This window comes from Capricornis sumatraensis, chromosome 2 (assembly GCF_032405125.1).
Source record: "Capricornis sumatraensis isolate serow.1 chromosome 2, serow.2, whole genome shotgun sequence".
NCBI lineage: Eukaryota > Metazoa > Chordata > Mammalia > Artiodactyla > Bovidae > Capricornis > Capricornis sumatraensis.
Genome location: NC_091070.1, coordinates 182269380 through 182294711, shown reverse-complemented (window position 1 = coordinate 182294711; position 25332 = coordinate 182269380).

Genomic DNA, 25332 nt, shown 5'->3' with positions numbered 1-25332 from the left:
TAGGTCCTTCCCTTGGAGAATTTTTCAGACGGCAGGTCTTTGGCAGAGATTTCTAGCTAGTCATCAGATCTGTTTCATCTCTTCCTGGGCACATGGCTAGACTACATTTCTCAGGTCCCTTGCAGTTGTAAGGCCATGTGACTAAATATTAGCCAATGGAAAGAGATGGAAGGCAATGAGTGTCACTTGTACACCTGACACATAAAAAGCTTCCCAGGAAGGATTGCTATGATCTTGAACGTGGGAACTCCAGAAGTCATGTGTTAAAGATACCACAAGATGCAAATGGCTTGGAATCCACCCTTAATGACTGCCCAGTGCAAGCTACCCACCAGTCTGCACCTGTTTAGGTGAGCAAGAAATGAACTTCTGTTGCATGAAGGCTACGATGTTAGGGATTATTAGTTACAGCTGCGCTTCCCTGGTAGCTCAACTGGTAATGAATCCACCGGCAATGCAGGAGACCTGGATTCAATACCTGGGCTGGGAAGATCCCCTGGACGATGAAATGGCAACCCACTCTAGAATTCTTGCCTGGAGAATCCCCATGAACAGAGGATCCTGGCAGGCTACAATCCCCAGGCTCACAAAGAGTCGGACATGACTGAGTGGCTAAGCACAGTGTATCTATCATATGAATATAGTTGTAAACCATAGTGTACCGTGAGATGAGTTTTGTGAGTCTGAATCAGTATTTTAGACAGGAATATAATAGGGATATATCAGAGTGCATTACGTTAATCAGATGAATATTGTTTGGGGAAACTTTAGCTTCAGTTTGGTATATGCTAATTTGGGTTATTATTGAGCTCTCATGATTAAAAGTTTGAAAGCCTGGTCTACTGGAGGCAGACAGGTCAATAGCTCTGTTCAATAGAGTATGGTGGTTATGGTAATAGTGGTGAGGTCCCAGTGCTATAGAGTCTCAGTTAAGGAAATGCCTAGGAAGCAGAGAAGGCAAAAAGGGTTAATCTTTCCAGTCAATTTGTATTGGCGGCCTGTGGTGCAGTGTTGAAAAGGATGCTGTGGTTTCTTCCAGGGTCTCTGGGAGGGAATGCTGTGATCTGATGGCAGCGTCTGCCATGAGCTTGGGAAGAGGAGTAAAGGCTCAGACTTGGTTTGCATCTGACCCCTTAGCAAGGAGTCTGGGCTTCTTCCAGTGAATTCAACCCCTTCCCCAGTTATTTATGGCATACATACGATGTCTGTCTGGAGCACCATACTCAGCACTGTGGGGATTCCAGAAGAACTGTGACTAGCCCTTGGGGAGGTTACATTTTAGGAGCAATAAAATAGGCACTTGTGTAATAATTATGCAGCCAGCAAATACAGAGTTGGCAATTACAGATGCAGAGTGCCGAGAAGTCTTTTGGGAGGAAATGGGGTGTGATATGAGCCGGGAAGGATGGAAGGATTGAGATGGAGCGTGGAGGAGAAAAGCTGGACATCCTGCCGCTGCCCTGGTCTCCAGGGACTTGCCCAGGCTGTCCAGCCTTCTTCACCTGGGCCTTCACCCTGGGATGAAGCTGATCTTCAGGGATGGAAGAGTAAGGAAGAGGAGAGAGGGCTTTGAGTGGTGCCTTTTTGTTTGTTTGTGTAGGAAGACAGAAGGGGAAGGGAGGAAGAAGCGGGGTTTTACTGGGAGCCTGATGGCTTATTTTTCTCTATAAAAGGGCGTCCCAGAGAGTAAAAAATCCAGTACATTGCTGGGTTGCTGGTCAAAAGTATCCTATATCTTATTGCCTCTGCTGCAGCAGTTTTGTTTTGTAATGAAGGCTTTTAAACCCTAGTCTACCTCTTGTCTGTGTGATAAACATCATACTAGTAGAGTAATACACATCAAACATCCTGTGTACCAAGAGCTATTTTAAGTTCTTTGAGTATTTTAACTTGTATTGTCTTCAGGGCAACTCAGTGAGGTAGGCAGTAATTATTAGCTCCATTTTCCAGATGAGAAAACTGAGGTATAGAGAAGGTAAGTAATTTGATCAAGATCAAATAGCAAGTTAAGTGGAAGAGCCAGGATTTGAAAATAGTTATCCTGAGTCTGGGGCTTGGTTCTTGATCATTATGTCAATTTGCACATCATTTAAAAAAAAAAAACTCTGATGTTTGAGATTCTCCGTAAGACCCAGCCAAATAGCTGAGTCAAAATAATCATAATTGAATCTTCCATGTGTATAGGGCTTTGCAGCTTACGAAACTATTTCCTATATATTACCATTAATTTTTCAAATAATCTAATAAAACAAGATTTCTTTCTTTAGCTTTCTATCTTTCTCTCTCTCCCTTTTAACATTAGGCCTATAAGGTTGGCACCTCACCTAAGGTCACTACAGCTGGTGGAGTCTGAAACCCAGGCTCTTTAACTTTGGGCTTTTAGTGGTTTATGCCCTAAGTAACAGGGGGAATTTCTTAGCAGTCCTAGTGGTTAGGATTCTGAGCTTTTACTGCCAAGGGCTCGAGTTTGATCTCTGGTAGGGGAACTAGAGAGCCGCATGGTGTGACCAAAAATTAAGAGCCTGGAATCTGTGACTCTATGAGTCTGATGTTGGCCTACTGTCACTGCAGTTTCATCAGTAAATGAATTTGCCTGATTCTCCGCAAATCCACTGTTCATTTTGGAAACAATTGTGAGTCATTTGTAGGTGGAGCCTTGAGCTAAGATCCCTGTAATATAAGAAAGTTCACTTGCAAATAGACTGAGAGAAGTTACTTAAAAAGAAGTTTGCTAAGTGGTTGGCGATTGCAGCGTGCAGTGGAGCCAGTAACAGAAGGGATTTGGCATCAAAAGGTCTTGTGAAACTAGGCTCAACACTTTTCTGCCAGGTCAGCAAATGACTTGACCTCCCCGAGACTCAGCTTCCTCACCTATAATATGGGAAGCATAAGGGTGCCCACTTGCACAGGGTGGGGAGGACCCCGGAAGTGCACATACAGTGCCTGGGTGGTGTTTAGTATGTGTTTGCAGTGAATTAAATGGAGAGAATGAGGGTGCACTGCCTCCTTTGAGATTTTCCCAGAATGTGATAGAGCAAAACTTCTAAACCTCAGAACCTTTCTTTTATAATATAACCATCTCTGGGGCAGACCTTCCTAGCACCTAGAACTTTTAGGTTATAGCTATATAAATATTACTCAAGGACAGGGACTTTCTTAAGCCTTGTGAAGGTTGAACATCCCAAGGTAAGAACAGATCCTGTTGCCTGAAATCCTAAAGTTCCTGGAAAGGCTCCTATCTGTTCTTCCAGGGAAACTGACATCGTTTTCTGATGGAATTAGGCATCCATCAAGACAACTCTTTTACTTTTTCTCCACAAGAGAGATTATTATATCCTTACCTCTTGAATTTCACACCAATGTAGTCATAGTTTGTACGGAATTTTCATACTCCCTGCAGAGGGTTGGTTGGTTTTCTTTTCCCACCTGAATGTTCAGTGTGACGGAAGTTAGCTCTTCTCACACGGACTCCTCTGAGACCCGTGCCTTAAGAAAGCGGTGCTTAGTTCCACGGTGGCTCTTTACCGCCTCCCTTCAGAGAACTGCTGGGTGTTATACAGGAACTTTTAGTCGCAAAATATTGCCTGTTTTGAGATTAGCAGTAGGCTGATTGACAATAAGCAGCAACAATGTTTGATGATGTTCTTAATCTACCGGTGATTTACCCTCTCTTTCTCTATGCTGCTAACAGCATGCTCTGCCCACTCACATCCGGTGTCCCTGAGCCGAGGAATGGAGGGCTTTGTCTGTGGCCAGATAGTCTTCAGAGTGTCAGAACCTGCGATGGGGGCTTCCCAAGGGCCACTGATAAATGGCCTCTCTCCCCGCTACTGAGCAAGGGAGGAGCTGAGTTGAGCTGAGTGTGCTGAGTTTGTTCTCCCCAGCTGTCAGCAAGGCACCAAATCTGACTGCCCTGCAAGTAGTCAGTCAAGGGGCGGAGAGAGTCCAGCACTTCCAACACTGCTTGGTTTCCCTTCCCAAGATGAAAGTAGGGCATTGCTCCCTTACACTGGCTGCAACTTGGTTTTTTCTTTAAGGAGTACTTGTCAGATTTCATCTTTGTGTTGGGATTAAAACTATATATATGTGTGTGGGGGTGGGGTGTGTATGTATATATATACACACACATATATACATATAGGGATGAAATGGTCAAAATGTTTTATCAATAACCCTCCCAGCTCTCAGCCTCAGGACTCAAGTTTAGAAAGTTTCTTAACCAGTCTGGGATGTTAGTGAAAGTAGATTCCCTCAGACTCACAGAATCAAACAGGCCAGTGGGTCTGTCTGCTAAGTGTTGATGTAGAGGAGAGAAGGACAGAAGGGACCTGGGAGCCACAGTTCCTTACACGCCAAGTGACACGTCCTGTATAAACTCCCAGGAAGTCACAGGCAATTCCATTTGGATAAATATTTGTTTAGCAACTAAAGCGGATGCAGGAGAAATATATGACAGGATCCTCTTCAGTAGGAAGTTTACTGTTTTTGTTAGGCAAGATTGATATCCCCACATGGTTTGAGACTAACTCATTGAATCAGACCTCACTGTCCTGATCTTTGTGTAGAGTGGTTTCTCTGTCAGGCAGCCTCTAGAATCTGTGTAGTTAACACCACCCCTCCCCACATCCGGCTCAAGTTCTTCCCTTTCTCCATCTCTCCTCCCCGAAATCCTATTCTTCAACCCCCGATGCTCCCACACTCAGGAATTCACTTTTCTGTCTGTCTTTCCCCAGTGCTCTCATATTCAGCCAGCGTTCCCACACAGCTCTCCTAAGTCATGCTCATTTATTCCGATTTAGCCCAAACCTCCATGTTAATGGTGTAGTAATAGTCACTATCATTTATTGAGCATCTACTATGGGGTGACACAGTTGGCAAGGCATTTTGTATTTTGTAGTGGAATCCAATTGTTTCGTCTTTACCAAAGTGTTGCCCTGAATTAAGCTTCCTCCTTCTGCGCCCTTTATCTACTGGGAAAAGAAACTGCTTTTGCCCACTCTCCAGTCTTGTTATGGGGAGACTGCCAGTCATAACCCTGCCCCCAGCCTCACTATGATGGGCTAATTATAGGCCATTCTGGGATATAGGGGCAGCCACTTTAGGGCAGGGAAGCTGAGAGATGCCCTTGGCCATGTCTCTGCTCCAGAAAGAAGCTGGTGTGTAGGAGAGAATGACTTTGATCTCTGGAGTGGGTACTACTGAGAGGTATGGCAAGGATCCAATCTCTCCTCCATCTCTCCCCAGTTTCTGTTCAGAGCCCATAGACTCTGCTCTGGGGGAGGCTATTGTGTCCTGACCATGCACATATCATATCTCACTAATTCTTACAACAAAATGAAGTGGTATTGTTTTCTTAACCTAAAAGAAAAGTGGTTTGAATGCTTTTTTCCTCATGAGAAATTATGTCCACTAAAAACAAAAGCAGAAATGCAATGTGAAGACAAAATTCCCCATACTTGTATCCCTCAGAGATAGCTTCTGATAGTGTTTTCCATACATGTATATTCATAAAAGGAGGTCAGTCTTTATTCCCAAGAGAAAACAGAGGTGTTAAAGAACTTTCCCATTGTCATATAACGAGCCATTTCCATTCTACCTACTTCTCTATGAGCAGGGAGTCAGTCTTTGTTAATTAAGAACCATCTAGTTGAGCATACTTTCCTTGATAGAAAATCGCCAAATATGTGTTGAGTGAATGCAAAATTCAGTGTAATTAAGTGCCTTGAGGACGTGCACATGTAAGTTTTGTAGATTAAGGAGGAGAGAGGTATGAATTGTTTGGAATTACTGGCAGGGGCTTCTAAAGGAGGTGGCATCTGAGATGGAGAGCCAATATTAATTTGTTTTCTCCAGTATGCTGTGTCTTAAGTGGTCGAGGCCAGCGGGGATGCCCACACACTTTCCTCTGCTGGGGTTGGGCAGCACCCAAGGCATACTGATAACCTCTGAGCATTTTTGAAAATGCACAAGGTCAAAGTGAAAGTGTGTCCATGGCAAAGGGGGCCAAAGGAAGAGATATATGGTATTCAGAAGGAAATTCAGAGTTCTTGGGGCAACAGGAAAGTAAGACCTAAAGACTGACCTAAAGCAATGAAGTGGGGAAGGGGAAGAGTGGAGGCATCACCAAACTGTGATTAGGGAGGCTCTGATGGAACTTTCAGGCAGGTCTTCCCAGTCTGGGTGCTGCCCCATCTCATGTCTTACCTTTGTACGCAGTGACTTTTCCATGGCTGTTTCCTCCCATGGGGACATCGTTCCCCAGCCTGTCGGCTCCCAGTCCTTTGGTTTGACTTAAATGTCACTTCCCTGACTGGCCAGACTAGGTTGGGTTCCCACCTACTGGCTTTCATAGCACCCTGTATTTAAAAATACTCACGATTATGATTTGTAATTAAATATTTATTTGTGCAGACTTCCTAGGTGGTGCTAGTAGTAAAGAACTCGCCTGCCAGTGCAGGTTAGATGTAAGAGACACGGGTTTGATCCCTGGGTGGGGGAGACCCCCTGGAGGAGGGCATGGCAACCCACTCTAGTATTCTGGCCTGGAGAATCCCATGGACAGAGGAGTCTGGCAGGTTGCAGTCCATAGGGTCGCACAAAGGTGGACACAACTGAAGCGACTTAGCATGCACACACATATATTTGTGCAGTTATTATTTTGTGATATCTCCTACTTCACTGGGTTGGATGCATCTTAGAATAAGGCTTGAGTCTGGATCACAGGCAGTACAATGCCTGGTGGCCAACTGAACAACTCTCCTTACTTTTACTCGGCTTTGTCCTTCCTTCCTAGAGACTGGGATCATTCCAGTTGGCTTTACTGTTACTCTCTGGCAATTTGAAAACGCATCTTTGAACAACTGAAAATCTCAAGGCTATCTTTTCCAAAAGATGAGGAATCTCACCCCCATAAAAAGCCAATCTGGACTCAATTAAACGTGCTGTGGGCTCTGTTTGCAGAGGAGCAGTGAGCAGCTGAGAGCGGAGCTGTTTTCCCAAGATGGAAAATCTGTGATAACTCTGAGTTCTGCTGCTATAAATTAGGGTCACTCTGCCCTTAATTGGCAGCAAATTAAAATTTCCCTTCAGGTCCTCCCTTTCTCTTCTTTCCTGTCTATTCTGTTTGAGAGAAGATGTGGAAATACTGGTGCCCTGCCGCAGGGGAGAGGGCACCATGCCTGAGGCCCCAGGCAGGTCAGGGCTGGGAGGGCCACCAGTGATTCTGAGCATCCTTCTCCCTCCCCAGTCCCTTTTCTTGTCCTTCTGCTCACCCCTCTCTTTCTTCAGGAAATTTGGAAGTTCTCATTCCTAGGGAAATATCTCCAGGGAGCTCTTGCTCCCTCTTAGCAAGCAGAGGGAGAAAAAAATTCTCTGAATTTTGAACTCACAAGCAATTTGTATGCAAATATGGCCAGACAGGCCCGTGTGTCTTTGCATTTTCCCACAGCACCTTTTTAAAAAAATCCCTACGACCATGTGCTTCAGGCTAGGAGCAGAAGAGAGAACAGAGAGCGTAACAAGTTTAGTTGAGTTCTTAGGGCTTGAGCCAGTGGTGAAGAAGAGGGGCTGTTTTTTGTCTTGCTTTGTTGGTGGCACTCTGGGGGGTAGGTGGTCCACAGGCACTCGAAAGGCACTCCTGCGGGGAGCTGACCTTGTGGAAGCACGAGCAAGGTGATGCTGTGCAGTGAGGTCTAGGCACAAGTCCTGCAAGTGTGGAGGACAGAGCAGTGAAGCAAAGTACCGGGCTGGATTTTAGAGAATCAGGAAAGGTGTCTCGGTGGGGGGTGCTCCCCTGGAAAACATGTGCCTGGAAGGCCTTAAAACAATAACCCATAAGACATTTTTTATACTATTGATAATAACGGGTGGGTTTATTTTGACAAATGTGTTCACAAAAATCTACCTTCCATGATATCTGGTGCTTGACTAAGGGATAAAAACCATTTCCGAGGCCCGTCTCTCTCTCTAAGCCAGCGCTTCCCTGGGAACCTCAGCGGCTCTATCAGGGCCAAAACAACTCAGAGGGAGGCTGTGACCCCCGACATCTGAGTGCCTGGTGGCGATAGGGCTCCAGAGCCAGCTCAGGACTCTGCCTCTCCAGGGGGTTGCTCTGCTCTGAGATCTGGGGTCTCAGTTTCTTCATCTCTGCAGTGGGGATTATAACTCCTTCCCTGAAGATTATGGAAGATTAAAGGAGATGAAGGACGTAAAAATATTTTGTAAACTTTACAGTCTTATCTGAGATTGAAGAGTCAGATAGCAAGCAAGAGTTGATCTCTGTTTCTTGGCAATGGATCCAGGAGGCTTCCTTTATTCACACAACAAATATTTATGTGACTCACATTTTTTTAGATGCCAGAGGTGAAACAGAGAGTAAACAAAGACCCTACTCAGGGAGGAGTTCTGAAAATAAATGAATGAGAGTAAGTGCTCAGAAAAATGAAACAGAGTAAAAGAACTTGTGATGCGGAGATTGATGGGGTGGAGTGGGCTCTGTTGTATAGGGTTAGGGAGGGCTCTGTGATAAAGTGTCTCTTGAGCAGAGTCCTGCAGGAGGTGAAGGACTGAGCACTGTGGCTCTGTATGTGGGGGAGGGGATGTCTTCCAGGAGGGGACCAAGTATAAAGGAGAGTATAAACGCCTTGAAATGGAAGTATGCTCTCAATTTACAATCTAACCGCAACTGCATTTATTACTACTAGTAACATTTGTGTGCCAGGCAATAGTCAAGTATCACTTAATCCTCACAACGACTGCATTAGGAATGCCCTATTGTTATACCCATTACATAGATGAGAAAACTAAAGCATCATTTACAAGTCAAGCATTCAGATAACTGGGGGAGAAGAAATAGCTCTTTTTTATATGAGAGTGTATGAAGCAGCCCTGCACAGAGGGAAGACTGCATGGTTTGGAGAGAAAAGTCTGGATTTGAGCCTGGCCTGCCACTCATCGGCTGTGCAATCTTGGGCAAGTTCCTTAACTTCTCTGGGCCTCAATTTCCTGATCTGTATGATGGGCTGATAAAATCTCAGAGGATTGTTATATATATATTGAGAAATCCAGGTGAAAGGATGTTGTGAATTGCAAAGGACCATGAAAATGTTCCTTTATTATTATTAGAACACCAATTCTCCTTCCTTGCCTCTTGAAAAGAGAGTGAATGAGAGAGAACTGGAAGTTTGCAACTTACATAATTTCTCCTGTTATTTTCCTGGAATATTTTCTGCTGATGTCTTTGATGGTGAATCAATTACAGTACCTGGTAAAATTCACAGGCATTTTTCTGAAAGATTAGGGATTCCCTGGTTCAATTCAGTTCAGTTACTCAGTCATGTCCGACTCTTTGCGACCCCATGGACTGCATCACGCCAGGCCTCCCTGTCCATCACCAACTCCCAGAGTTCACTCAAACCCATATCCATTGAGTCGGTGATGCCATCCAATCATCTCATCCTCTGTCGTCCCCGTCTCCTCCTGCCCTCAATCTTTCCCAGCATCAGGGTCTTTTCAAATGAGTCAGCTCTTCGCATCAAGTGGCCAAAGTACTGGAGTTTCAGCTTCAACATCAGTCCTTCCAATGAACACCCTAGTAGCTCAGCTGGTTAGGAATCCACCTCCAACGTGGGAGACCTGAGTTCGATCCCTGGGTTGGGAACAGCCCCTGGAGAAGGGAACAGCTACCTACTTCAGTATTCTGGCCTGGAGAATTCCATGAAATGTATAGTACATGGGGTTGCGATGAGTTGGACAGGACTGAGTGACTTTCACTTTTTTCTGAAAGGTTAAGGAAGTATGTAGTGAAGTTGGTGGCGAGGCTTCTCACCTTTGTTTTAAAGAAATTGTCTGAGGTCTTAGAACTCCTGATCTACTCTCTTCCATAATACTAGGCTCCCTGTCATCCCCAAGCCTAGAATTTTCTGGAAGTTTTCTCTGATTTTGCATTGTGTAGATAGTAGGTGCTCAATAAGTTTTAAATAAGTGACTTTAAATAACTGTGGGCCTTAGGAAGAATCACTACATGGGCCTTAGGAAGGATCACTATGAACAAAGCTAGTGGAAGTGATGGAATTCCAGTTGAGCTGTTTCAAATCCTAAAAGATGATGCAGTTAAAGTGCTGCACTCCATATGCCAGCTAATTTGGAAAACTCAGCCATGGCCACAGGACTGGAGAAGGTCAGTTTTCATTCCAATCCCAAAGAAAGGCAATGCCAAAGAATGTCCAAACTACCGCACAGTTGCACTCATCTCACACATTAGCAAAGTAATGCTCAAAATACTCCAAGCCTGGCTTCAACAGTTCGTGAACCGTGAACTTCCAGATGTTCAAGCTGGATTTAGAAAAGGCAGAGGAACCAGAGATCAAATTGTCAATATCTGTTGTATCATAGAAAAAGCAAGAGAGCTCTAGGAAAACATCCACTTCTGCTTTATTGATTACCCCAAAGCCTTTGACTGTGTAGATCACAAGAAACTGTGGAAAATTCTTAAGGGGATGGGAATACCAGACCACCTGACCTGCCTCTTGAGAAATCTGTATGCAGGACAAGAAGCAACAGTTAGAACTGGACATGGAACAATAGACTGGTTCCAAAGAGGGAAAGAAGTCCGTCAAGGCTGTATGTTGTCACCCTGCTTATATAACTTTTATGTTGAGTACGTCATGTGAAATGCCATGCTGGATGAAGCACAAGCTGGAATCAAGATTGCTGGGAGAAATAGCAATAACCTCAGGTACGCAGATGACACCACCCTTATGGCAGAAAGTGAAGAAGAACTAAAGAGCCTTTTGATGAAAGTGAAAGGGGAGAGTGAAAAGCTGGCTTAAAATTCAACATTCAGAAAATGAAGATCATGACGTCAGGTCCCATCACTTCATAGGAAATAGATAGTGAAACAATGGAAACAGTGACAGACTTTATTTTCTTGGGCTCCAAAATCACTGTAGATGGTGACTGCAGCCATTGAAATTAAAAGACGTTTGCTCCTTGGAAGAAAAGCTATGACCAACCTAGATAGCATATTAAAAAGCACAGACATTACTTTGCTGACTAAGGTCCATCTAGTCAAAGCTATGGATTTTCCGTAATCATCTATGGATGTGAGAGTTGGACTATAAAGAAAGCTGAGCACTGAAGAATTGATGCTTTTGAACTGTGGTGTTGGAGAAGACTCTGGAGAGTCCCTTGGGCTGCAAGGAGATCAAACCAGTCCATCCTAAAGGAAATCAGTCCTGAATATTCATTGGAAGGACTGATGCTTAAGCTGAAACTCCAATACTCTGTGGCCACCTGATGGAAGAGCTGATTTTTGGAAAAGACCCTGATCCTGGGAAAGATTGAAGGCAGGAGGAGAAGGGGACGAGAGGATGAGGTGGTTGGATGGCATCACCAACTCAATGGACACGAGTTTGTGTCAAGTCCGGGTGTTGGTGATGGACAGGGAGGTCTGGTATGCTGCAGTCCATGGGGTCACAAAGAGTTGGAGACAACTGAACTGAATGGAAATAACTGTACCTTTAAAAAGTACTCTGTGCCTTTGTTAGAGAGTCCTGTGTGATGCATAAGTCCCAGTGGATTTAGAGAAATGGGTATTATTATTTGGGGCTATAGAACAGGGCTTCCCCAGTGGCTCAGCAGTAAAGAATCTGCCTCTAATTTAGGAGACGCAGGATAGACACACCCTATCACACTAGGGTGTGATATTTGCATCTGGAAGACCCCTGGAGAAGGAAATGGCAACCCACTCTGGTATTTTTGCCTGGGAAATCCCATGGACAGAGGAACCTGGCGGCCTAAGGTCCACAGGGTTGCAGAAGAGCTGGATGTGACTGAGTGACTGAACAACAGACGAATGGATAACTGAGGTAAAGGGGCTTATCGAATAATTGCCGGTGAGCTCACTTTAATTTCTGGAGAGGATTGCTTTTCTTCCACTCCGGTGGTGGTGGGACAGTAAGTTCATTTGTCTGTCAATCGATGGAATACCTATGCTGCTCCGGGCACAGTGCAGGATTCTGGGGAAACAGTAGTGTTTGTTATCAGGAATGCTCTTAAGACATGCTCAGGATGTGATCTCTAATCTGAGTGCTCGCTGCTCCACCACCTGGCACCTCCAGAAAATGCCGAGGCTGTGGCTGCTTCATCGTCACCTGCTGACACCTGGCAGGCATGTGCCCATCTATCTGGCACAACACCCAGTGCCTGTGATCAGACCCGAGCCATTGGGTCTGCGTTTTGTTTCCCCAGCGTGGCGGTGGCTTCCTGCGATAAGCTCCATCTTGGCTGGGATGTGTCCTTCCCTGCGGTTGGGATAACAGCCTCCTGGGGATGGTGTTTAATCTTAGGAGAGGCGGAGCCCCCAGGGAAAGAATGCTGTCTCTCACTGTGTGCATCTGGGATTAGGCGGAGCTGCCTGCTGCTAACACAATTAGGTGAGGGCAAAGGCTGATCGCTGGGACAGGATTCATGGGGGTGAGCTTCCTGTGTACCCCCAAGACGGCCTTGCTCCCTGTCACAGCTTCTTATAGTTGAAGGGGCCCCTGAGAAAGTGAAATGAGACAGAGTCAAAATACTGACCTAGGAGTCCAGTAAACCAGTTTAGCTGACTGACCTTGGGACAAACCTCAAAGCCCCAGTTTCCCCATCTGTAAACTTGGGGTGCTAATGATATCTACCTCATTACCTTTGGTGAGGATGAATTCAGATAAAGCTCCCAGACCCCTGGCAGATACTGAACACACAATAACTTTGAGGTCAGGTTGCCATGTTAAAGGTGAGGAGCCTGAGGCCCCTACTGACGTTGCTCAGAATGAACTCCATAGAATTCCTCAGTGCAGGAGTCTGGAGTGGAACTTGTCTTTCCCTGCCTCTAGCACTGGGCGACGAATGAACCAGTCTCCTCTGCCGGATGGGGTGGTGGCCTGTGAGTCCTGTTACCTGGCCTGAAGGCAGAGGATGAGGAGGGACTGGGGTGGGTCTGCAACAGATGTCAGAGTCTAGAGGTGCTCTGTCCACTGGACCACTAACTGGGCACCACATCACTTGAAGGTCAAACTGAATTTCCTTATCTATAAAATAAGGTGGCTGGGCTTCCCTGGTGGCTCAGACAGTAAAGAATCTGCTGGCAATGAGGGAGCCTGGGGTTTGAGCCCTGGTTGGGAAGATCCCCTGGAGAAGGGAATGGCAACCCACTCCAGTGTTCTTGCCTGGAGAATTCCATGGACAGAGGAGCCTGCAGGCTATAGTCCATGTGGTCTCAGAGTTGGCCACAACTGAGTGACTAACACTTGACTGGCCCTTCCAGCTCTAAAATTTTTTTAAGAAGCCTGGTGGAGTAAGCAAAGAACCAGAAGGAAGAAGTGGAAGAAACATACCAGTATTATCTGATAAAAGACTAGCATTTTTTAAATCCTGACTGCCTATCAGTTGCAGATGTGACTGATGATGGAAGTAAAGTCCGATGCTATAAAGAGCAATATTGCATAGGAACCTGGAATGTTAGGTCCATGGGTCAAGGCAAATTAGGAGTGGTCAAACAGGAGATGGCAAGAGTGAACATCAACATTTTAGGAATCAGCAAACTAAAATGGACTGGAATGGGTGAATTTAACTCAGAGGACCATTATATCCACTACTGTGGGCAAGCATCCCTTAGAAGAAATGGAGTAGCCATCATGGTCAACAAAACAGTCCGAAATTCAGTACTTGGATGCAGTCTCAAAAACGACAGAATGATCTCTGTTCGTTTCCAAAGCAAACCACTCAATATCACAGTAATCCAAGTCTATGCCCCAACCAGTAATGCTGAAGAAGCTGAAGTTGAATGGTTCTATGAAGACCTACAAGACCTTTTAGAACTAACACCCCAAAAAGATGTCCTTTTCATTCTAGGGGACTGGAATGCAAAAGTAGGAAGTCAAGAAACACCTGGAGTAACAGGAAAATTTGGCCTTGGATTACAAAACAAAGCAGGGCAAAGACTAACAGTTTTGCCAAGAAAATGCACTGGTCATAGCAAACACCATTTTCCAACAAAAGAAGACTCCACACATGGACATCACCAGATGGTCAATACTGAAATCAGATTGATTATATTCTTTGCAGCCAAAGATGGAGAAGCTCTATATAGTCAGCAAAAACAAGACTGGGAGCTGACTGTGGCTCAGATCATGAACTCCTTATTGCTAAATTCAGACTGAAATTGGAGAAAGTAGGGAAACCCTAGACCATTCAGGTATGACCTAAACGTGGAAATGACAAATAGATTCAAGGGATTAGATCCGATAGAGTGCCTGAAGAACTATGGTCAGAGGTCCATGACATTGTACAGGAGGCAGTGATCAAGATCATCCCCAGGAAAAAGAAGTGCAAAAAGGCAAAATGATTGTCTGAGGAGGCTTCACAAATAGCTGAGAAAAGAGAAGTGAAAGGCAAAGGAGAAAAGGAAAGACATACCCATCTGAATGCAGAGTTCCAAAGAATAGCAAGGAGAGATAAGAAAGCCTTCCTCAGTGATCAGTGCTAGGAAATAGATGAAAAAAATGGGAAAGACTAGAGATCTCTTAAAGAAAATTAGAGATACCAAGGGAACATTTCATGCAAATATGGGCACAATAAAGGACAGAAATGGTATGGACCTAACAGAAGCAGAAGATATTAAGAAGAGATGGCAAGAAAACACGGAAGAACTATACAAAAAAGATCTTCATGACTCAGATAATCACGATGGTGTGATCACTCACCTAGAGCCAGACATCCTGGAATGCGAAGTCAAGTGGGCATCACTACGAACAAAGCTAGTGGAGTTGATGGAATTCCAGTTGAGCTATTTCAGATCCTAAAAGATGATGCTGTGAATGTGCTCCACTTAATATGCCAGCAAATGTGGGAAACTCAGCAGTGGCCACAGGACTGGAAAAGGTGTTGTCATTCCAGTCCCAAAGAAAGGCAATGCCAAAGAATGCTCAAACAACCACACAATTGCACTCATCTCACACGTTAGCAAAGTAATGCTCAAAATTCTCCAAGCTTGGCTTCAACAGTACATGAACCATGAACTTCTAGATGTTCAAGCTGGATTTAGAAAAGGCAGAGGAACCAGAGATCAAATTGCCAACATCTGTTGGAACTTTGAAAAAGCACAAGAGTTCCAGAAAAACATCTACTTCTGCTTTATTGACTACATCAAAGCCCTTGACTATGTGGATCACAACAAACTGTGGAAAATTCTTCAAGAGATGGGAATACCAGACCACCTGACCTGCCTCCTGAGGAATCTGTATGCAGGACAAGAAGCAACAGCTAGAGCTGGACATGGAACAACAGATTGGTTCCAAATCAGGAAAGGAGTATGTCAAGGCTGCATATTGTCACCCTGCTTATTTAACTTATATGAAGAGTACATTATGTGAAATGCCACGCTGGATAAGCACAAGCTGGAATCAAGATTATTGGGAGAAATAGCAATAACCTCACATGCAGATGATACCACCCTTATGGCAGAAAGAGAAGACGAACTAAAGAGCCTCTTGATGAAAGTGAAAGAGGAGAGTCAAAAAGCTGGCTTAAAGCTCAACATTCAGGAAACAAAGATCATGGCTTCTGGTACCATTACTTTATGGCATATAGATGGGGTAATAATGTAAACAGTGGCAGACTTTATTTTCTTTAGCTCCAAAATCACTGCAGGTGGTGATTGCAGCCATGAAATTAAAAGATGCTTACTCCTTGGAAGAAAAGCTATGACCAACCTAGACAGCATATTAAAAAGCAGAGACATTACTTTGCCGACAAAGGTTCATCAGCCAAAGCTATGGTTTTTCCAGTAGTCATGTATGGATGTGAAGAGTTGGACTCTAAAGAAAGTTCAGTGCCAAAGAATTGATGCTTTTTGAAGAAGACTTGTCGGAGAAGACTCTTGAGAGTCCCTTGGACTGCAAGGAGATCAAACCAGTCCATCTTAAAGGAAATTAGCCCTGAATATTCATTGGAAGGAGTGATGCTAAAGCTGAAACTCCAATACTTTGCCCACCTGATGCGAAGAGCTGACTCATTTGAAGAGACCCTGATGCTGGGAAAGATTGAGGGCAGGAGAAGAAGGGGACGACAGAGGATGAGATGGTTGGATGGCATCACTGACTGAATGGACTTGTTTGTGTCAACTCCAGGAGTTGGTGATGGACAGGGAGGCCTAGTGTGCTGCAGTCCATCAGGTCGCAAAGAGTTGGATAGGACTGATCGACTGAACTGAACTGACCACATATCAGGGATTGTGCTGGCCACTAGGGATACATCGAACCAAAACATGATCTGTTTTCTAGGGGCTCCTGGACAGTGGGATCAGCTGGGCAGCAGAGATGCAGAGAGACATGCAAATACATGAGAATCTGTGTTGATCTGTGCCTTAAGATAAATATGAATGTTATGTGGTGGGCCGTAGACGAGGCTGTCATTTCCTGTCATGTGGCTGCCTGTTTGTGTGCAGATCCATCAGCACACAGGGAATGACTGGATGTGGTGCAGTGAAGGGGAGCCAGAGCCCTGCATGTGGGGAAGGGGAGCTTGTGGTTGAAAGGGCAGGTTCAGGAAGGTTGAGTGGAAGGGGCGGCAGCCAGGCCAGAGCCCCAGCGGGCTGATGGATTACATTCCTCTACTTAGAAACCATCAGAAACTCCACTGAGAGGGGCTCTTTCAGCTCTAGAACTTGCTGATGTCTCCTTTTGCAAAGGGGAACATGAGTTATTTCTTTCAGGGTTACCTTTCTGTCCTCTTGGTTTCTGAAGTGCGGCAAGACCAAAACCCAAAGTATTTGCACTAAAGTTGTTAATTTTAACCAAGTGGTAGAATATAATCAAAATGTGAGACAGCTGAAATGCTGCCACTTTTTCTTCCCTTTGAGGTGGTTTTCTATCCTTTTAGACAAAGACTCCACGTGGGGACATGACACTTTCGTGGACCTACTATGTACTTGGGCTTCTGCTAACTAATTTCATGGAGCAAGCTTCCTTGAGCTCTTAAGATTGTTAAAATACAGTAGAAAACCCCAGAAGACTTGGGAGTGATTTCTGAATGGTGGGAGGGCGAGGGAGGCTTTGAAGCCATCCTATTTGAACACTTGGGCTGCTAAGTGCAACTCTTCAAACACTTCACGTGTCTTCAATGGTCCAGTGTAAAGGATATTCAGGAACATAAATCCCTGCTGGTAATGGGATAAAAACCCCTTATTTCCTCCCTAAATATTGATCTAGAATAATAGCTTGTTTTGAACTTTCTCCCAGCCAATTAATTTTTAATTTAGAAAAGTACCTCTAGGGATAACTTAGCATATAGGTACAGACAATTTTGGAGATGTGTCTCCTTATAGAAATCAAAAAGGAGGGAAAAAATAGACATTACTCTAATTAGAATATGCCCTCCCCCCACACCTCCCCTGAGATTAATCCACTGACACATGATTTTGAGTATCTTTGTTTGTAAGACCTTGTGCTAGAAACTGAGGGAGAGACTACAATTTAGCTTCTGTTCTCTAGGGGGTGTGTGTGTGTGTATTTATTTATATGTGTGTGTATGTTCTGTTTCATGGGAAAAGATGAGTTTGTTTTTTTTTTTTCCAGAAACATTGTTTTGAGGAGAGAGAAAGGATGATATTAGGGCATAGCCGAAGAGCTCTGGCCTAAAAGTCAACAACCTTGCACTCATCTCCTAACCCTGCCTTTAACAAGCTGTGTGACAGCAGATAAGACCTTTGCCTTTTCTGATTCTCAAGTTCTTTTCTGCAGAGCAGTGGGATTGGAGACCAGCAGCATCTCCATCACCTGGGAGCTGGTTTGGTAGAAATGGAGAGCCTAAGGCTCCTTTCCAAATCTGTTTGATCAGAATCTGCATTCTAACAAGACCTTCAGGTGATCTGTATGAAAATTAAAGTTTAAAGCATTGCTTTAAAGAATGATCCCTACTCTAATATTCTAGTATTTTGTGTTTTTTTTTCCTAATATGTAGTAAAACACACTTATGAAGAATTTATTTAGGACTGAGCCAGGCACTCTTGCCCTGCAAAAGTGTACTCTATTAAAAAGATTTAAAAGCAGAAACATGGGCAAATAGCTATATGTTCAGCTTCCGAAGCTATATATACATGTTTCTCTTTTGCCTTGTGTTTTAGATGTTGGCAGTATAGTAAGAGCAGTGAGAGAGGGGAAGAGGAGCTGGGAAGCCAAGGTGATTGAAGGTGTGGTTGGCAATGGCCTGGGCCTTCTGAGCTGGCAGGTGGCACAGTGTTCCGCTCAGGTCCTCAGAATCATCAGAAGGTTCTGAGGATCAAGCACCATCAATGATTGCAAAATAATATTTCATATTTTCAAATATATATGTATGTTGCTTTGATGAACTGAAAATCATATTCTGATGAATATCAGTGACTTTCTGATATTCTATGTTTTCCTAATTAATTGATCAGTCAGTCGCTCAGTCGTGTCCAACTCTTGTGACCCCATGGACTGTAGCCAACTAGGCTCCTCTCTGTCCGTGGAATTCTCCAAGGAAGAATACTGGAGTGGGTAGCCATTCCCCTTCTCCAGGGAATCTTCCTGACTCAGGGATTGAACCTGGGTCTCCCGCATTGCAGGCAGATTCTTTACTGTCTGAACCACCAGGGAAGCCCAATTAATTGATACTAAATGTTAATCTACTAGATGGGAGGGGGAGTCTCCATGATTTTTTACGTTAAAAGGAGTCTTCCTGCTTGAAACCAGTGGGAACTACTGGAATAGAGAATAATAGTTGATAACAAGATGATGAAAATAACTAACATTGAGAACTTTCTCCATACCAGGCATTGTGCCTTACATAAGGAAGGAGCTTAGGTATCTGCTAATAAATTTATGGATAAGGAAACTGAGGCTCACAGTGGTATGGTGACTTGATTCATTCCTACCTTGAGGTAGTGATGAATAGATACAGGATTAGAATTCAGGTGTCCTGGCTATCAGCCAGGTTTATATCTGCTGTGCTAGATTTTGTGGCTTGTTGGTCTGGTGGTAGAATGTGCAGGGCTGTTGAGTAGAGAGCTGGAAATTTCCCTGTGTTCCTGCCGTGGTAGTCAAAGACTGGCAGAGTCTGGAGGGCATGGCATCTGGGATCCTCACTGTATTCACAGGCGAGCACACCTGGTCCAGCGAGGGAAAGGTACTTGTCCAAGGTCACACAAGTAGTTGGGTTGTTCAGTTCTCCCTCTATCTGCAAGTTAGCTCTTTACAGATAAACTTTTTCACAAGAGCATTGGGTAAGTGAAACCAAGTGAATGCGTTTTCTAATAGTGTATCTCAGATTTTTGTGAAGATTTATATATCTTTTAAAGGGATTTAAAGTAGTCACTGGTAATTATAAGCACTCAAATTATTGTAATAATAATTTTTAGTTTATTATTATTTTTTAATCAAACCCTATATGTGAAATTTAGTAGCAGTTTTTTTTTTTTTTAAACTGGAACTAATTACAGCCTTGAGTTTTCCCACCATGTTCTCTATCTAAACGATGACCCTTGGGAAGGCAGACTACCAAATTCTTATTCACTGAAAATAGTGCCATGTGATCATTGGAAAACATATAGCATAAAGGGACAAAGTTAGCGCTGGCTATTGGGGCAACTTCATCCATCTTATACCCACAACTAAGACTCTCATTGAACAGAGAAGCTGTCTGCTAAGCAGTAGGTCTCCGAATCCTCCGAAAATAAGAATAGAAGAATCACTGTCCAGGAAGGTGGCAAGCAGTACAATTTTTACTGATCTAGCCAAGCGGAAACTAGGTTAGAATCAGGATCAGCTTTGTGGGCATGCAACCTGTGCACCTGAACTGGGCCCCTGCCCTCTGCCTGCACAGTGGGTTTAATGCTCTGCTGTTGGAGTCCTGAAATTCTTAATATTATTTTGAACAAGGGGACTTGCCTTTTTCATTTTGTTCTGAGCCTTGCAAATTGTGTAACTGGTCTTGGTTAGAATAATTCAGAATCAGGACCAAGAGCCCCTGAGGATCAAGTCGATGGGGATGCAGCCTTTTGGGAAGAGCTGGAGGGTGAGGAGGAGGCCTGGCCTCTCGTGGTGGTATACAGGTTTGTGTGCTTGACAGCCTGCGGCCAGGAAGGAGGGCAGCGTGGATCTCTCACTGTCCCATCACTTTGCCTTGTGATGATAAATAAGTCACTTGCCTCTCTACAAGTCTCCTTTGTGTCCCCAGCCCCAATCACACATAGTACTCAGCCCATAGTAGGTACTAATACTTTGTGGCTGGTTACTGCTGCCCTGTAGTGCACTATTGGTAGATAAACGTTGAAAAAAACGTTGAAGCTCTTTGTGTGAATTGCATTATAAGCTTTTCTATTTTCAGTGTTATCACCATACCTCATGTTTGGATGATCCAGGGGCCTTACATTAATTTCCCTGCTGGTGATCTCTTCCTTCTATTAATCCAACTAGCTAGATGACCTTTCCCAGATCCATCACCAGTAGACACATGACCTTAGACACATTTATTAAAGGTTTCTAAGTCTCAATTCCCTCATCTCTATAAAAAAAAGATGATCATGTCTGCCGTTAAGGCTTTTAGGAAGTCTGGAGATAGTACAGTGTAAAGCCCTAGGAATAATAGTGACTGGCACATATGTGGTCACTGAAGAGTAGTTTTTCTTCTTAAGATTGTATATATTTATATATAATGGATGAATGATATACAAACAGTTTTCATCATGTACTTGCTCTCCTCAAAATAAACTTCAGTGGCCCCCTATTTCCGTGGCCATGGAGGGGCAAGGCACTGCATAACTTAGCTGCAGTCTGCATTGTCTAACTTTCCCCGTGAGTATTTGAAGAACTTCTAGAATATGAGCACTCCTTGGTCTGGAATTCGGTGTCATCTCTCCAGTGCCCAGGAGAGTGCTGGGCATACAGTGTCTGTGTGGTTGTTGACTGCTGACCGCGATGTATTTCAGGAATGTACTGTGACTCTGCTTGTTTTCCATCTGTTTATACCTCTTAGCTCCTTCAAATTGGAAATGGATTATGATTTTGCATTTGAATCAGGAGCAGGAAAAAACATCCATCCTTCATCTCCTGTTTGTTTGTTTTTTTTTTTAAACAGCTACTGTCAGTCTCTACTGGGATTGTTTGTTTACATGTTTGACGCCCCTTCTGAGCGGTGAGCTCTGAGTAGCAAGGAATGGTGTTTAATTCACTTTCATATCTTCAATGCCCAGCATGTGGGGTCTGGCACAAATGAAAGAGACATTCATTAAATGTTTGTCAGATCAATGAATATCGGAAAGCTCAAATCTTTATGGCAGACACGGGAGATAGTGGGAGCCTTCTTTTTTACTAGAAAAACATTGTTTATTAGATCTGAATGGATCATTTAGAAAATATGCAGTTGGCTATCTTTTTTGGTCAAAGAAGAAAATCAGTATAAAATGCTTAATTAAAAGCAGAGGCTAACATTTCAACCCTCGTAATGAAGGCAGGATCGTGAGTATTTTCCTTTCCTTAGCCCAGATGGGCAGGCAGCCAGGCCCAGAGACAGGGATGCTATGCAGACAGATAAGAAGGTTTGACATTAGGGGGACTGGGTCCTGGGGTTACCCTGGGTCCATCTTTGCTTGTGTTTCTCCTCAGGGCTGTTGAAAATTTGAGAAGCATTACTTCCTTTAAGATACTCCAAAGACATTGCCAACTGCTTAAGAAAATGGCAGGTTTTGCAGGAATATGTTCTGAATTTGATGTTCAAAATCCCAAGAGGTGTGGGTCTTTTTTCTTGTTTTTCTTGGTGCTCCTGGGTTGGGCCCTTAATAAATGGGATGCCTGGAGCTCTTTCCCACATAACATCTGCAGGGCGGGTCATGACCTGGGTGTAAGAAGCTGATGAGGACCTGGATTTAGGGAGGCAAGGAGGACAATGATGTTCTAAATGAACTCTGACACCTGGAGAAATTCAGGCCCTCTGAGAAGGACGGCGAGTGAGTGGGTGTGCTCAAGGACAGGACACTGCTGCTCAGTGTGGTCTGAGGACCAGCAACATCAGCATTGCTTGTTAGAAGGGCCGAGTCTCAAATGCTACCCCCCTACCGCCCCTCCCCCACTCGCCCCCGCCTTCTCTTATTAAATCAGATGCTGCATTTTACCAAGATTCCCAAATGAGCCGTATGCACATTAACATTTTAGAAGCACTGCTCTGCTGAGAAAGTCTTTCTCGTCCTTGAAGTTTGATTGGCTTTTGGGAATTCTAGAATGTAGCATAATCCCTGATCCCAGAACTGTCTTAAATACCAGAACTGCCACCATGGAGGTATTATGTGACCCTTTTTAATCTTAAATTTTTTCATCAATGATGTGTTTTGTTAATTTTTAATGTATTTTTGAAAAAGATTGATTTATTTTATTTCTGGCTGCACTGGGCCTTCGTTGCTACGCACAGGCTTTCTCTAGTTGTGTTGAGTGGGGGCTACTCTTGTGGCAACGCGCAGGCTTCTCGTTGCAGTCACTTCTGTTGTTGCAGAGCATGGGCTTCAGGAGTTGCGGTGCACAGGCTCAGTAGCTGTGATGCAGGGCCTTAGCTGTGCTGCGGCATTTGGGATCTTCCCAGACCAGGCATCAAACCTGTATCCCCTGCATTGGTAGGCAGATTCTTAACCACTAGACCATCAGGGAAGCCCCCTTTTGTGTAAGTTAAGTGAAATAATGTAATGCTCTTAGCTTACAGCAGGATCTTAATAAATATTACTTGCTAATACAATTTTTAAATCTGACTTTAGTTTTTATGTATTTTATCAGGTTATTTTATATGAACCCTTGTGCAAACCATTCAGCCATTTATTATGAATGGATAATTGCTGTGCTATCATTACTGAAATGTAATTTTGCATTAATTTTGCCTTTTTCATGAATCAATGAATGGCCTTAAAGAATCCATAGCTTCTGAACCTCAGATGACTATGTGAAATATACACTTCCAGAAAACTCCATCAAAACTTTTTTGAAAAGAAGCTTTGACCTACAACCCAGCAGTTGTACTGATAAACCTTTGTCCCAGATGTATGAAAACTTGGATCTCTATGGAAGTCTGTGCATGGTTGTCTATAATAGCATTATTTGTAATAGTCAAAATTTGGAAACAATTCAGATGTCCTTTAATGGGTGAATGGTTAAAGTGTGGTACCTCCATATCATGAAACACAATAAAAAAGAAAGATGTGAACAGTGTCATGTGCACCAAGTCGGAGAGGTTTCATGGGAGTTATTCTGAATGAACAAAAACTAATCTTAAAAAATATGTGTATATAACATTCTCAAAATAACAAAATTTTAGAGATGGAGAACAGATTAATGGTTGCCTGGCACTGGGGACTGGGTTGGGGGTACTGCGAGGGGATAAATGGGATTATAAAGTGGTAGCATGAGGACCTTGCTCTGCATCTTGATTGCGATGTGGATATATGAATTTACACATGAAGAAACTGCATAGACTATAATACACGGACACAGCTGGGCACACATAAAACTGGAAAAATCTGAGTAAAGCCTAGGGATATCCTGAAGTCAATTTCCTGACTTTTCTCTTATGTTATAGTTATGTAGGATGTCACCACCATGGAAACGGGGGGTGGGGTGGAGAACATGAGTTCTATGTCTGTGTTCTATTTTTGCAGCTTCCTCTAAATCTATGATTATTTTAAATAAAAAAGTATGGTGCTTGAATGGATGTTTACAGGCATATTGTGCTTTATTATATTTTGCAGGTAGGTTTTTTTTTTTTAAACAAATTGAAGGTTTGTGGCAACCCTGTGCTGAGCAAGTCTATCAATGTCAGCTTTCCAACAGCATGTGTTTACTTCCTATCTCTGTCTCATTTTTGGTAATTCTTGTAATATTTCAGACCTTTTCTTTATTATTTGTTATGGTGATCGATGATCAGGGATCTTTGACGTTACTATTGCAGAAACTACAACTCGCCTGAAGGCTCAGATGATGATAAGCAGTTTTTTAGCCATAAAGTATTTTTCAATTAAAGTATGCACATTGGTTGTTTAGGTATAGTACTCTAGACATTGGGAAACTGAAAAATCCATGTGATTCACTTTATTGTGATATTCCCTTCATTGTGGAATCTGGATCCAACCTGCTGTATCCCCAAGGTATGCCTGTGTTTGGAAAGCATCCTGCCCAGGACTAGTGAAGAAGCCTGGTGAAACTGAGTAAATGAAGTACAGAGACCTTTGTTCAGGACTGCCTTTTCCATGCCCCTGGGGCAGGACTCTCCTCTGAGTGGGGGGTGGTCGTGGCCCAGCCACACACTCTCCTCTTGTAAGGAGGTGCCACTATATCTATCACTCCCCAAGGCTATCTCTTGAGGTCACTACAGTGGACAGTGCTACAACTGAGTGCTCATCTGAAGGCATCCTAAGTAGTTCCCTGGACCTGAATGTCCCCTGAGGTGGCCCCACCTTGGAATGCTGGAGACACAGTCTAGGCAGCCTGAGACCTTGTCCTTGTGGCTCAGCTCGCTCTTCACGTTTTCATATTAATGTGTCTTTAATGTGTCACCGGCTTTCAGCAGTTTCCTCTCAGTAATGCGGTTAGTCCCTGGGGAACATTCCATAGCCAGATGAACTTTAATCCCTGAATGCTCCAAAAGGGAGGGTTCTTGTTCCTCTTTTGAAGATTCTGTTCCCCCATAAGGAAAGTGCATGATTTAATTAATGGATGAAAGAAAAGGGCCCAAATGGAGCCAGAAAGAAGTCAGAAGCATTGCCACCCACCTGCAGACACACAATAAGATAAAAGAGCACCTGATCCGAGAGGGGAAGGACCCCCAGAGGGAGAGGATTGTAGCACAGAGTTGGGAGGCCTGTGCTCTAGGACCAGCTCCGGTCATTGACTATGTGTGACCTTGAAGCTCAGTTTCTGTGGGATTCTTTTTTTCTTAACCTTTTAAAATGGGGATGAGAATATAGATCCTTTCTACCTCCAGACCCTGATGCTGGGAAGGATTGAAGGCAAAAGGAGAAGGGGCTGCAGAGCATGGAGGAGAAGGCATTAGATAGCATCACCAGTTCAATGAACATGAATTTGAGTGAACTCCGGGAGATAGGGAAGGGAAACCTGGGATGCTGCAGTCCATGGGATCGCAAAGATTTGGACATGAGTTAGGGACTGAACAATAACAAAACCTCCAGAAATGTGTAGATAACAGAAAGAGGAAAGGGAACGTCCACTGCCAAGTTAAAAATGCCCTACAGTGTAATCTTTTATGCAGATAATGCACTACCTAGAGTGAAACTGCCAAGAC